This window comes from Calliphora vicina, chromosome 2 (assembly GCF_958450345.1).
Source record: "Calliphora vicina chromosome 2, idCalVici1.1, whole genome shotgun sequence".
In the NCBI taxonomy this organism is placed as follows: Eukaryota; Metazoa; Arthropoda; class Insecta; order Diptera; family Calliphoridae; genus Calliphora; species Calliphora vicina.
In genome coordinates this window covers 93,546,363-93,562,555 of record NC_088781.1, presented here as the reverse complement: position 1 = coordinate 93,562,555, position 16,193 = coordinate 93,546,363, and the positions used below count along the sequence as shown (strand labels likewise).

At 36.2% G+C, this 16,193-nt stretch overlaps 1 long non-coding RNA gene across 1 annotated transcript in view; it reads left to right on the top strand.

Moving 5' to 3' along the window:
* LOC135952162 (uncharacterized) overlaps positions 1 to 15,369 on the top strand; it is a 34,806-nt gene extending 19,437 nt beyond the window's left edge. Inside the window, exon 3 of the long non-coding RNA XR_010576019.1 lies at positions 15,206 to 15,369. This is a non-coding gene — a long non-coding RNA (uncharacterized LOC135952162). The remainder of the gene's footprint in view (positions 1 to 15,205) is intronic.
* Positions 15,370 to 16,193: the final 824 nt, after the last annotated feature.

The following is a 16,193-nucleotide window of genomic DNA, read 5'->3' as shown; positions in this document are numbered from 1 at the left end:
TATTATTATTATTATTATTATTATTATTATTATTATTATTATTATTATTATTATTATTATTATTATTATTATTATTATTATTATTATTATTATTATTATTATTATTATTATTATTATTATTATTATTATTAACGAGGCCTCAAGCACTACGACCCGTAGGATCTTTTGTGCAGCCTTAGAGTTTCATCATGTCAGATTTAGGCTGTGTATAAAGACAATTATCCTATTAGATGAGAGATCAATTACATCCACTGGGGCCATAAAGGCCCTTCCGAACCATCTTGTTCTGCGTATTGCCAGCATTGGGCAGTCGCATAGAATATGTTCAGAAGTTTCAGCTTGAATATATCATCTTCGGTCTTAATCCCCACGTTTTACCAAAAAGTCGCTGGCAGGCATATATTGCCCTAGTAGCTCTTTTGATAGTGTTGGATAAGTGCGAATTCCAATTGAGAGAACTATCAAGTGTGACCCCAAGATATTTCACCTCCTTAGAAAACCCTATAGATGAGCCATTCAGTGTAGGCTCTATGAGTCTGATAACTCTTCGTCTTGTAAATGGTACAAGAATTGTCTTAGATGGGTTGATGGTTAACCCCCTATCCAAGCACCACTTGGTGGTAATATTTAGAGCAGTCTGCATCCTATCCGATATCGTTACGTCATCCCACCCAATAACTGAAATTACTAAGTCGTCGGCGTAGCCATATGTACGGAAACCTAAGTTGTTAAGTTCCTCCAGTAGTTCATCTATAACCAGAGTCCATAATAGAGGCGATAGTACACCACCTTGTGGACATCCCCTGGTTGCCCGTATGGTTTTCGATGACCCTCCTAAGTCCAACTTAATAACCCTTGATGACAGCATCTCCAAAATCCATTTCCTTATAATTTGCGGAACCCCTTTTCTATACAGTGCTAAATCGCAGTTGCACTGAAAGGCAATGATCCTGGAAAGTGAGTATCCAGGAGAAGTTTACAGGTCACTCAGTGTACGTACCGGAGACTCAGTGTACGTACCATCTGGACGTTTCAGCATACAAAGACCATTGGTATGATCCCGAGATAAGGTCTTTTGTAGCCGAATGGTTTCCGGGAGATTATCAATTTTCTCGCAGTAGCTACGCCACGTTGATCTTTTTGATCTCCTGATTTCTGTATTGTATTCACTGAGAGCCGTTTTGTAGGTGATCCAGTCACCTGTGCGTTTGGCTCTGTTGAATAGACGTCTTGCCTTAGCCTTTAGTTTATCAAGACCATTGTGCCACCAGGGTACATCCCTTTTCGGCCTCCTTGACTTTAACTGAGAACTAGATTCGAAAGCAATACGAATGTTCGAACTTAATTCACTAGCCTCAAAATCAATATCCGTCTTACTAAACATTGAGTTCCTATTAGAATTCTCAGTGTTACCTAAGTGAAAGCGAAATAGTTCCCAGTTCGTATTTTTGGGATTACGAAATTTCGCTTCGTACGTCAAAGATCTTTCAATATCGAACATTATATATTGATGATCGGACATAGAAACATCATCAGAGACGTGCCAGTTCCTTATGGCATATGATAGGTTATTACTAGATAATGTGAGATCCAAAACCTCCTGTCTAATACTATTCCTAAAGGTGGGTTCATCGCCCTTGTTTGCTATATATATATTGTAATTGCAAATGAATTCTAATAATGACTCACCCCGTTTGTTGATATCACTGCTTCCCCAAACCGTATGATGAGCATTGTCATCGCAGCAAATAATCCATCCCAGATTTCTATTTTGGCAATACTCTACCAGTTTAGAGACCTCTGATGAAGGCGCTATTGTATCATCACCTGGCAAGTTGGCAGAGGCAATGACCACTTCGTGTTCGCCTGCTATCGATGGAATGTTTGCCCGTATCGCCACCAGATCCCCATGTAGGAATTCTGAAATAGTTAAAAACGTTAGATCCTTCCTGACAAGCATTGCCGCTCTGGGCCTTGTCGCATTTGAATCATAAATGAGCTTACCATGATCACAATGGAATCCCTTAATTACCCCTGAGTTGATCCATGGTTCCTGGATAAAGCTTATATCCAGAAGTTCATTGGTGAACTTACGGCATAGCAAATTAGACGCTGCCTTGGCGTGGTGTAAGTTCACCTGTAGGCACTTCAAGTGCCTCTTGGCTTTTTGTTTGCTAGCGGTCGGAAACATTAGTGTTTCCTGGACCGCGCTGCCATCTTTCTGCCGCGGTTTGTGCTGTTAAGAGCTGCTTCCTCTGCAGAGGCACTGGCGCCCTTTCGTGGTCTGTTTCCAGAGCTTCTCTTCGCTGAGTTGAATTTTGGCTTAGTCACAGAAGAAGTTATACCTTTCCTCGAACTGGTTGGTTCATCAGAGGACCTTTTGTGGGCAATATTGTCCTTTAGGTCATGACGAACCACTCCCGTTGAGTAGGGTACATCCTTCTTCAGCGTAGCAGGCTTGGTGATTGTACCAGAACAAGAAGGTTGGTCTAATTGCATTTTTGGGCACTTAATGTCCTTTACGCTAGACGCTAGCTGACTTGTTCTTTCACTCACTTTTGCCTTCATGGGTAAATCTTTCGCCACGTGCTGGCGATTAGTAGGCCTCAAGTGCACTGTACCATACCCATAGCCAATGTTGTATTCCTTTGCCTTTAGTTTGGAGGCTGATTTAGGGTCAATTGCAAATGTGATTTCAGCAATACTGCCCTTGCTGACCCGATTCAAGACCTTCCAATATTCTACCGTTAGGTCATCATTCTGGCCTTCGATAAGTGATAGAATTCTGTTGGTGGGTATATCAGGAGCTTCGGGAAAATATCCAACAAATTTCTCCGTCCGTGGAACATCATCCTCTGATACAACCTTTAGTACCGCTTCCTTCCAAGGTTTCAGTGTGGGAACATGATTCTTGATCCACTGTGCTGAATCGTTTCCCTTGCAGTTAAACACAAGCCAGCCTGGTTTAAACGTGCAGCCTGCAAATTGTGGTTTTATCGAGCCTTTTTTCAGCTCCACAATTTTGTCCAGGACTGCTGCTTGTATGAGCTTAAGCTTGTCATCAGACCAAATTGTTATCGGAAAATCTGATGGAATCACCCCTAACCGTACAATTTGAGCTACATCCTTGTACGAAGGTAGAGTAGAATTGGGCGTGTCTATGCTATTGGTAGCAGGTATACCATCTGCAGTAGCACTAGCTACTCTTTTAGGGGGGTTAGGTTTCTCAGGAGTGGACCCGTCTGACCTGCCTCTTTTCCTGGGGATTTTAAGGTCACGCAGCTCGCTACGAACCTCTTTCATCGGCTTTAGGCACAATATTCTAGCCTCCTCGATGTTCATGCCTTGCTCCACATAAAGCTTTAGACGTTTGCGTGCAGCCCCACATAGTTTTGGTCTATCGTTGACGCCTTTTGTCTGTTGCACCGTGGCAACTGTATTGGATGATGTAGAGGGTTGCGTGTTAGGCGTTAACTCCAATAACGCATCTTCTTCATCCGTTGGGATGGTTACCACAGTAGATTCGGGACATAAGTCCCCCAACACTAAGGTATCATCCAATTCTTCGATCTTCGAGTTAGGCACGGTAGAGCCTTCAACAGATTCAGTAAGGTCCATAGCGACCTGTTCTGATTTGGTTTCTTTAGTATTCATGTTTAATTGCTTGTCCATCTGTAATTAAAGATATATATTATTAATGGGGAGAACAAAGAACATCATGCAACAGAGCCCCTTGTCGCAGATGGGCATAAAATACAACCGGACAATGCCCTTGTCCGGAGGCCACCGTTTGAAGACACACTAACGTAGTGCCATTCATTCCATGGACACGGTGCGGATAACATCCGGAATTACGGGTTTTTATCGAGCGTCCGCTCTAGATCCGCCATGTTCAGCTATAACAACAGAGACACCTCATGTAGGGTGCGGTTCTACACCGCGCATGGACGGTCATTGGATACCGAACATTAACACATTAACACAGATTTTAATATTTTCAGACATGCATAAACAATTTTGGCAAAATGGAATATTTTTAAATTTCAAACTTGAGGGGTGTTCAAGGAAGAAAGGGAAATTGGTACTTTTCTCCTAATGGTACTTTTTTAACATTTTAAAATAATTCAGTTATCGACATTAAAGTTAGCTGCTATGTATCTGAGTGAAGTTAGTGTTAGGAATAGGGGATAATATTTAGGTACCAAAATGTGTGAACTCTAATGGTACTTTTTTGAAATTTCTATAACAATGGACTTAGAAACCTGAAATTAAACATATATGGTCCTAAGTGAGTGAGAATTCTAGGGGGAGACTTTTTGGTACTTTTTCTTTATTGGAATGGTACTTTTTGTAATTTCTTCACCAATGAACCTAGAAACATGAAATAAAGCTCATATTGAGTTCAGTTCTAGTTCAGTTCGGACGTGTTTATTTTTACTCCGAGTTAACTCGTTATTTTAATGTATCTATCGGAAAATAAATATAAATATCACCTGTTTATTATTTATACGAAAGGACGCTTTTTTTAATAATATTGTTAAATAAAAAAATCAAAACAACAACTAAAAGACAAATAAGTAAAAAAAATTCTTTATATTTTTTGAACCTTTTTTGTGCATTGACTATTAAATAAAGATCAAGAGTGTTAACGAAAGTAATTACAAATACTCTTAAATGAGTCTCTTCAACGAAAACAGTGAGCGAAGGTTAAGTGTAAACGGCAGAAATGCATACGTTACAGTTAATGTAGACGAAAAAAATATAAACAAAACAAACAGAAGAATAGATGACAACTTGTTTTTAACCGCCAAACCTGTTAACCGCGCTCGTTCTTGTTCCCCCGCATTGTCAACAACTAATGATTGTCAAACAAAAGAAAATTCAACTCAATCAGAAAATAAAAATATTTTATCTATGCCTGAAAGTATGCTAGCTATATCAGCTTCAGATACGAAATCCACCATACTAACTACAAATAAAATTAACCCATTAAGCGGCGCTGTACCCAAGATTAGTCAACCATTAAATAATGATAATAAATCCCAAATACAGGTTGAAATAGATCGGTATATTACAGTATTAAAACGGGCACGAAGTCCCAAGTCCTCGAAAGCGGCACCCTTGGCCAAATTATATAAGGATAGTGAACCTCATAGACTAAACAATGAAAATCGTTTTTCTATTCTGGAATGTGAAACTAATGAACCAGTAAATAAAATCCATTCTACAAAACCACCCCCCATTTACTTGAGAGAAAATAATTCGAATCCACTGGTTCAGAGCCTGATCTCATTAATATTATTAATAAATCCCAAATACAGGTTGAAATAGATCGGTATATTACAGTATTAAAACGGGCACGAAGTCCCAAGTCCTCGAAAGCGGCACCCTTGGCCAAATTATATAAGGATAGTGAACCTCATAGACTAAACAATGAAAATCGTTTTTCTATTCTGGAATGTGAAACTAATGAACCAGTAAATAAAATCCATTCTACAAAACCACCCCCCATTTACTTGAGAGAAAATAATTCGAATCCACTGGTTCAGAGCCTGATCTCATTAATAGGAGAGAACTCTTTTTACGTAATCCCAATCAAGAAAGGCACGATTCATGAAACTAAAATACAGGTCAATAGTGAAAACGATTATAGAAAGGTTGTAACATATTTTGAAACTCAAAAGAAAAGTTTTTACACTTATCAGCTGAAAGGAAGCAAGGGTCTACAAGTTGTAATAAAGGGTATTGACTGTAATGTTGAACCACTCGAAATAAAGCAAAGCTTAGAAGATAAAGGCTATAAGACAAAAAATGTGATAAATATTAGAAATCGCGAAAAAATACCCCAACCACTCTTCCGTGTTGAACTTGAACCCGGTGACATAAACCTGAAAAAAATGAAACACATCCCATATATAACTTGAAGTACTTATTGCATCGTAAAATTACGGTAGAAGAACCACACAAACGATTTGGCCCCGTTCAATGTATGAATTGCCAAGAATATGGACACCCCAAGGCATATTGCAAATTGCCACCAGTATGTGTCATTTGCGGGGAGTTGCATAACACATCCCAATGTAACAAATCTAAAGATGATCCTAAAATAAAAAAATGCAGCAATTGCGGAGGTAACCACACAGCAAACTACAGGGGTTGTCCTGTCTACTCAATTGTTAAAAAATCACAAAGCCAGAAACCAAAGATTTTCCCCGCTCAGCCATTAAATAACATCAATTTGAACTACCCCCCGTTGCAACAGACATATGACAACAAAGTAACATATGCAAATGTACTTAGAAACAACCAAACTCAGCCGCAAGTCCGTCAACTCCAAAACGAAAATATGAACCCAGAGGTAAGAGAGCAAACGCCAATTTTCAATTTTACCCGACTAGAATCTACAATAGAAACTCTTGTGCAATCGGTAAATAACTTTACAAACTCAATGAGTAACATGATGTAAGAAATGCTTAAGATGCAATCAATGTTATTGCAGGCTGTGCTTAACATACCATGAACTGCCTAAGAATATGTTTTTGGAATGCAAACGGCATACGCCAACACAAAAACGAACTCGAATATTTTTTAAGAAACCAACAAATTGATGTAATGCTGGTTTCTGAAACTCATTTGACGTCCAGAAGTTCCTTTCGAATAAATGGATATGTAATATATGACACCAAAGATCCCAGAGGTAGAGCATGCGGAGGCTCGGCAATAAAAGCTCGAATAAAACACTACTTAATGTGTGATTTTTGAGAAGATTATCTTCAAGCTACTACAATCTGTCTTGAAGATTTTCATCGAAACTTAGTGATTTCATCGATATACTCACCCCCAAGATTCTCAATTACAGAAAGTCAATATAATAGATTTTTTAAATCACTAGGCCCCCGTTTCCTGGCTGCTGGCGATTATAATGCTAAGCACACATTCTGGGGATCACGACTGATTACCCCTAAAGGTCGTGTTTTGTTCGACTCAATTTCTAAAATGGGTTTGCATGTGCTTTCGAGCGGCCAACCTACTTACTGGCCTACTGACCCACGAAAAATACCGGATGTTATTGATTTTAGCGTGATGAAAAATATCCCTAGAGAAATGATTCAAATTGAATCCTCGCTGGAACTATCTTCAGATCACTCACCCACTATTATTACTTTATTGAGCCCCCTAGAAATTGTATCCCCGACTGGTAATTTAGCGATGGCAGGCACAAGAATAAATTGGCTCAAATATAAAAAATACCTCAGTACACATTGCTCGGAAAACATACCGCTAAGAACACCAGAAAACATCGATCACTCTCTTATCAATTTCGATAAAAATCTCAGAATGGCTGCTCAACATGCTACCCAAACACCCCGACAACTCAGATATAATAGAATTAATTCTGCAGATGTCGAACGGCTCTTAAATGAAAAAAGAAGATTTCGAAGAGAGTGGCAATTGCACAGATCCCCCCAACTAAAATCGAAGCTTAAATATTGTATAAAAAGACTTAAAAAGCTCTTGGAATTTCGAAAAATGGAATCATTGAATAAATATTTAGAAAGCCTGGACGCAACCCCGCAATCGGATTACTCATTATGGCGAGCAACAAAAAATCTTAAAAGACCCGTTATATGTAAGTCCCCCTTGCGAAATTCAAGTGGTGGTTGGGCAAGAAATGATACTGAAAAAGGGAATCTGTTTGTTAATCATTTAAAAAAAGTATTTACACCGAACACATCAAACGAAGCAATTGAGTTGCCACCTGTTGCACCCTATTTTGGAGCAGCCGTACCCCTACGTTTTGAGATTCGAGAGATCGAAAATGCTATTGCTGATTTAAATCCCAAGAAAGCGCCTGGTATGGATAAGATAAGCAACAAGATGCTTATGGAGCTACCCCGGATAGCAATAAAAATAATTCTTTTTATTTTTAATGCTATATTACGACTTGAATATTATCCTCCAGAATGGAAGGTTTCACTGGTTACCATGATACCCAAGCCGGGAAAAGATCACACAAAAGTAGAATCATACAGACCCATCAGCCTATTGTCTAATATATCAAAGCTATTTGAGAAGATACTTATGAACAAGTTGTACCCGATGTTAACTGAAAACAATTGTATTCCGAATCATCAATTTGGATTTAGAAGAAAACACAGTACTATCGAACAAACCCATAGACTTGTAAATATGGTGAGAAAAGCGTTTGAAGAAAAGAAATACTGTTCTGCACTCTTCATCGACATCTCTCAAGCGTTTGATAAGGTATGGCATGCTGGATTAATATACAAATTGAGTCAAAATTTACCGGCAAACACACATAAGCTGTTGGAAACCTATTTAACTGGTCGAACATTTAAGGTTAAAGAGGGAAACTTTTTAAGTACTGCACAACCCATTGAAGCTGGAGTCCCCCAAGGCAGTATCCTGGGACCTTTTTTATATTTGATGTATTCGTCTGACATGCCAACTATCAATCGGACTCATACATCGACATTTGCTGATGATACTGCTATTCTAAGCATTCATGAAAACCCTCAAGAAGCGTCTCGTTACTTACAAAACCACATATTTGAATTAGAAAAATGGTTAAAACAATGGAAAATTAAAGTCAACGAGCAAAAATGTACACACATTACATTTACATTGCGTAGAGAATCATGCCCCCCTATTCATATCAATAACCAAACAATAATTCAACAATCGGAAGTGAAATACCTCGGAATACATCTCGATCGTCGCCTTACATGGAAAAGTCATATAGATGCAAAGTTGACTCAAATGAAATTGAAATCAATTCAAATTAATTGGCTTATTGGCAGAAACTCCACGCTTAGTTTAGATTGTAAACTTCTACTGTATAACATGATCATAAAACCGATATGGTGTTATTGCATACAGTTATGGGGCACGGCCTCAGCGTCAAATGTAGAAAAGATCCAAAGACGCCAAAACAAGTTTCTAAGAATGATCACAGTTGCCCCCTGGTATATCAAAAACGCGAATATACACAAAGATCTAAACGTGATCATTGTAAAAACTGAAATCTCGAAAAACGTACAAAAATATTTAAAAAAACTTGAAGTTCACCCAAACCCGCTGGCCCGCAACATATTAGATAACCGTGGCCACACTCGATTAAGAAGGAGGGACACAGCAGACCTAATCTAGAAGGAAGAATGCCAATTTAACCAAAACAACCATGAACACAAAATTTTTTCGTCCGGCACTGGCTGGACTAATTAAATAATTAGATATAAGATTTGAACCACTTATTGTTAGTTCATTAAATAATGAAGATACAATAAATAAATGATGAAAAAAAAAAAATATGGAACCGAGTGAGTGGGAAACCACAAGTGTGGGCTTTTTGGTACTTTTTTTTAATTTTCTTTAACAATGGACTTAGAGACATGAAATTAAGCATATAGGTCCTAAGTGAGTGAGAATTCTAGGGGGAGACTTTTTGGTACTTCTTCTTTATTCGAATGGTAATTTTTGTAATTTCTTCACCAATGAACCTAAAGCCATGAAATTAAACTTATATGGACCCGAGTGGGTGGGAAACCACAAGTGGGGGATTTTTGGTACTTTTTATATATTCTAATGGTACTTTTTTGAATTTCCTATAATAATGGACCTAGAGTTTCCAAAAAATCGAAGAATTTCAAAACCGCGGTTTCGGTTTTAAAAAATTAAAAACCGATCGGTTTCGGTTTTGTGATAATTTATTAAATATTAAGTATTATAGAAACAAAATTAGTTGATAATATAGGAAATGATATACAAATATAAAATTCAAACTTGACGGTTATGGTTTAGTGAATGCGAATTTAAAAGTGATATCAATGGTAACTATTTCCTTATTGCAATGGTACTTTTTGAATATTTTATAATAATAAACCTAAAAATTTAAAATTAGGAACAAATTTTGCATTTTCTATAATAATGGACCCAGAAATATGAAATTAGACATTTACAATTAGATTCACAAAGTGAGACTTGATAGTACTATGTCTTTCTTCTAATTGGGGTGGCGAAGCGCACCGGGTCAGCTAGTTCCACATATTTCGGAAAATAATTTATCAAAATTAATACCCTTTGCTACAAAGGTAAGAAATTTTACTGTTTTTCTTCAGTCCGTAGAAGGTCACCAACATATTGCCAACCCGACGTTATTAGATGAATTAATTTTAAAGCTGCCAATGAGCAAAAAATTAGATTGGGCTAGAGTTGCTGCTACTATCAAACCATATCCTACTCTTCTTAATTTTAGTGATTTTATGGATGAGATGGCCATCCTAATTTGTTCAATACAGGACGCCGACAACAAGGAACCAAAACGTCGCGTCCTACTTCACACTACGGAAAGGCAGCCACAATGTTCTTTATGCAAAGGTCAACATAAACTTTATGATTGTCGCAGTTTCCTAGACTCAACTGTTAACAAACGTTGGTCAGACGTTAAGAAGATTCGTACCTGTTTTTCATGCCTTAATGTTGGCCATTCAACCCGCGATTGTCGTCGTAAAAAAATGTGTTTACAAGATGGTTGTCAACGAAAACACCACAAATTGCTCCATGAAGTTGCCAACGTTGCAGTACCACCTGTCATCCCTAATGAAGTGAGTGAGCCACAACAAAGCGTACTCAGCTGTACTAGAGCTGCAGGCAGCAGTACTTGGAACCCGATTAATGCAAACAATTTTAGATGGTCACGGATTTACACCTGAAAAATGTGTTTTATGGAGTGATTCCAAAACAGTTTTAAAATGGATTGGTAGTAGTCATCGTCGATACAAACCATATGTAGCACATCGTATTGCTGAAATTTTGGCATCCACCGAAACTGATAGCTGGAAGTGGGTTTCAACCCATGATAACGTAGCTGACGATGCAACGAGAACGTATAACAATGTTGACTTTTCCTCCTCTACACGTTGGCTTACTGGGCCGGAGTTCCTTTTGCGTAACGAAAATGAATGGTTAAGCAATTATACAGCTGATGTTTCAAATAATGAAGACGAGGAAGAGTTTCGCCCTAAAATCTCTTTATTGGTTGTAGGTAATACGTTTATAAATTTTAATCGTTATTCATCTTTCTGTAGAGTAAAGAGAACAACCGCATGGGCCTTACGTTTTATAAATCGATGTCGTAAAAAAGAGAGCGATGTACAATATTATGGTTTAACAGCTAGTGAATTGAGTCAGCTGAGCAATTGCTATGTTTACAGTGTATTAAAAATAATCAACCCCTTCCTAAAAACAGTAATTTAGTGCAGTTAACGCCTTATATGGACGAAAATGGTCTGCTGCGTCTATATGGTAGAATTGATGCAGCCAGCTTTTTGCCTTATAGTTCAAGTGATATTACCATATGATCATGCCTATACAAATCTCGTAGTTCATCACTATCACTGCCAAATGAAACATCAAAATCACGAGGCTACAATATGTGAACTATGTAAAAAGTACTGGATTCCTCAAGTTAGACGACTACTTCGGAAAGTTATTTCAAATTGCATGTTATGCAGGTACAGTAAGGCTACTCCTCGTATACCAATTATGGGTCCACTTCCTATTGATCGACTCGAGCCAAACGTCAGACCATTTAAATACACAGGTATCTATTGTATCTATTGGCAGGCGTTCTGAAAAAATATGGGTAGCACTTTTTACTTGCCTTACAATTCGAGCAATACATTTGGAAGTAGCCCATGACTTGTCAACCGACTCCTGCATTATTGCTATGAGAAATTTTATGAATCGCAGGGGTGTTCCAGTACGATTGCGTTCTGACAACGGAAAAAATTTCATTGGTGCTAACGAAGAGGCTAAACGCCACAGATTATTACAGATATGAATCAGCTGTTATTAAAAACAGGGCAACCAAAAACAAATAATAAATAAATGTCAAAATGGTGGTGATATGAAAAATCAAAAAAAAAATTCAAATATTATTGTCAACAAATTTAATATTAAATTCTGAAAAAAATGTTTGTTAAAAATAAAACGAATTTAAAACGCAAATTCCATAAGAAAGAATTTGCAACAGCATCAAGCCAATGAGGTAATAACAGAACATTTTTAATAAAAATATTAAAAGTAACAATAGTAATTTCCGCAGGAAAGAACTTCAGGGAACAGCAACATCCAACAAATTTCGCTAACAAACCTGTTACAACAAAAATAAGATGAAACCGCTGTGCTCAATTTTTTCAAACTGCTTTAAAACTTTTATCAATTAGGATAGCAACGTAAATTTATATTTTTAATAATAGTTTAGCTGAATTAATTTATTTTCTAAATAAATTGTAGAAAATGTAAATATGTATATATTTTGGGGCATATGGGACAGGGATGCTTTGTCTCAGCATCACCCATTGGATGTTGGGTTTTTTTGTACCGCTTTAGTCCTCTTTCTCTAGTCACAAGCAAACCGCAGATATTGCAGCATTTAATCGGTTGGGTTTTGCCTTCGTGTTTGTTCATTTGTATTTTGGCACTACAAGTAATAGATTTTAAAACTAATTTTTAGATGAACCGCTTGTATGTGATGTTTTAAGAAGTAAGAACTTACATAACTAGAAAATTTGTGAATAAGTAATCTGTAAATGACTTGTCACATATATTAGAACAATGCTTCCGGACAACATCATTAGACCGATGTGCCAGGATATTTTTTGCTAATTTTAGGAACAAGCTTAAGTTTTCTTTATATTGATTCAACAGGTTTTTCTTTCATTATACATACATATGTAGTTGGTTGATCGTCAACCAAGTTTTCTTGCACTAAATGCTGTTCAATAATATCGCAGACAATTTCATTCTATCTGAGTTTTAATTTATTAATTGTTGTTTACAATTTTGTTAATATTTTTTTATTTACAAAAATGATTAAAATATGTCTACTTAAATTTTTTATTTTTGTTTTCAGTTTTTTACAGTCATATATATGGTCTCTCACACTCATTGCTTACATTGAAAATTATATTTTTGTTCTCGCTATGTAAATCACGACCAAAATAAAGTTTTTTTAAACGTCAAAATAACCATACGGTTCAAAATTACTTATATGACACCTATCATTAGTTGCATATCTGTATAATCTGTGCTAAACGCTTTACAGAAGTTTTTGAAGCAATGGTTCAGTGCGTTAAAAAAGTGCTCCGAAAAACATTAAAAGACGTTTCACCTACAGAACATGTTTTGCAGTCCCTTTTAATAGAAGCAGAGAACATTGTCAATTCACGCCCATTAACGCACTTGCCAATAAGCCCAGACGAAGATGAACCCCTCACACCAAATCACTTCCTTGTTGGTTATGGAAATGTGGCTCAAACTCCACCAGCTGATGAGGCAGATAGTAAGCTCTGTGGTCTTAGAAAACAGTCGCGTGTTGCAAGGAGTCTTCGTGATAGATTTTGGAAACGCTGGGTACTCGAGTATTTGCCAACATTAACGAGAAGAGTTAAATGGTGTGAAAGAACAACTCCATTAAATGATGGTGACATGGTATTTATATGTGATCCAAATCTTCCCAGGAGTCAATGGCGACGTGGTATAGTAATTCGTGTGTTTGCTGGTGCTGATGGTGTGGTGCGTCGAGCTGATGTAAAAACTGCAACCGGCGTTCTACAAAGAGCTGTATCCAAGTTAGCCATTCTAGACTTAGATGTTGGTGAAGCTGATCGCTCCACGGGGGTGGGGGTGTTACGGATCGCCCTGTAATGTTTCACAATAGTGCCATCACTGTCCCAATAATTGTGCCATCCTTGTTTTAAATCATCTGTTTGTAAACCGCGTATTTGCATTCCTTTTCCTTCTTGTTTTCGTATACCCTTTGTTGCGAGTTAAAAATTATAAATGTTTAATGTCGTTTTAAAAGCTATAGAAGAAAGAGGTGCAAAACTGCGGTGGGTAAATTGTCTTTATATTGTAGTTTTTATTGTCTTTATTTGTGAAATTAACCGTTACTTTTTTTTATAGAAATAAACCTAAATATTCAAAACAATATTTTTGTTCAAAGTAAACCTCTTTTATTTCTGTCAGCAACAAACTTTAAAATAAAAACCTGATTTTTATTAATTTGCAACCATAGTCAAAATTAAAGTATGTTTTAAATTGAACCGACTTTAACTGTGTGTATGATTATGGGCCATGGAGTTTGACATTCGAAACAATTAGAGAGTTGTTTCGAATGTCAAACTTCATTTAAAAAAATTTATGAACAACTCTCTAATTGTTTCGAATGTCAAATTCCATATCGATGGAAAGGTCATATCTTGTTTTTTCCAATATCGGGTTTTTTGCATATTCTGGTAGACAAAACTCAAATAGACCTCCCTTAAAAAATTCAGTTTCCTATGTTGACGAATAACAGATTTACAATAATTATAAAAAAGCCCTAATTCATTTAAAATATCGTTTAAAAGAAAAACCCCTAACTCATTTAAAGTTGAATGCATATTTTTTGGTTTATAATAAAACAAACAACTTTTCTAAAAATATTTTTTGATAATTTGTTACGGTTCGGTTGGACTGGCGAGGTTGCATGTATTGCATCAGGAAGGTCCCAACCCTCTCACCAGCCGCGAATCCGTACAGTAAACAAAAAAAAATAAACACTAAACTACACAAAACTGACACTACACTCACTATTCCACATGAAGAATGTCCAGTGACAGATGTTGGTCCCTATGTTGCCCATCCAACCATGTCGTAGGCGCATCCGCTTTCCTTTTATCTACGACCCAAAATCCGCTAGACCACTTCTCCACTTACCTTTCCATCATTGCCTGTACCTTGCTAATTTAAGAAACCAAGAATTATAAATTTACTACATATTTTTTTTTTATTAATAATTTTCAAGAATATATAAAATAAACATGTAAACAATAAACACAAATATTTTATTTAACATCACCTCTTCAAATTTTCTTTTAGCCGTTACTTTTCTTTTTGTATGTTTCTCTTTACTGTCATCTATTTTATAAATGTTATTATTTATCTTTTCTTTTATCCTAGGGCTCAAATATTTTGCTTTATTTTTGAAGTTTTCGCGAATTTACTATTTTTATCTACATATAAAGGAGCTCCCTGAATTGTAGTACTATTGACTGCCATTGCACAGTGATCTTTAACATTTTCGCGGTCTATTTCGGCTCTAGATATTTAATAATTTTCGTATTATCTTTCTTTTCAGTTTTAACAGACCCCGAGGTGAAGCCGCGTGAGCTAGTAGGGTGGTGGAATCCAGAGGCCAACATCAGGTTCGTAACAGAATATGACGCCCAATCTGAAAATAGATAGAAGTAATTAGTGTAGACGACCAAAACACTAGGCAATATACAACTAGAATATTTAACATAGCACTACGTACAATTTCCCAGATATGCTGATAAAATGAATGGTCGCAGCCGTTTTTGTTTATAGATTCAAAAAGTCAGTTGTGTGATAAAATTTAAATTTTATTACAATACTGGGTCAATTGCGCGACTTAATCATGACGATGATATGGTATAATCTTAGGAAATGGAATACAATTCATTCTAAACGTTTACCATACTTCGTGTTTTGTTTTATTAATTTTTAGTTCAGTTTGAAGTTTTTTTTTTTGTGGAGCAGTTGCAATGGTCATATCGACAGCCGCATTGGTTATAAAACTGGTGGTCAGTTGTGTCGATGGAAATTGTTTACTGGCCTCTGGTGATTACAGATGGAAGGTAATACTAGAGCACAGATAAAACTGTTTATTAATAATGAATCCTTTTTTTTTAATTTATTGATTTAGTGAAACATTTACATACATAGCTCAGATATTGAGAATCAAATAGTATTAACCGTCAAACCGTCGCCATTCAATAATCCTTAGTTTTTATAGCAAATTTGAAATTAATTCATATACATATTTATTAAAACTTATTGTTTTGTTTATTTGTATTAAGTTAAGTTAAATATTTTATAGTTTTTATCTTTATCTGTTGTATTTATTTTACTATTTTTTTTTTTTTAATAATTAATGATTTTTATATCTAATATATTTATTTTTTTTATTTAATTATTTTTATTATTTTAATTTTATGTCCATTTTTTTGTATTAGGTATTTGTGTATTTATTTCTTATATATTATAATTTTGTCATTAGCCAATATTATTTATTTTTACTTTTATTTTAGTTTATGCCATTCAAG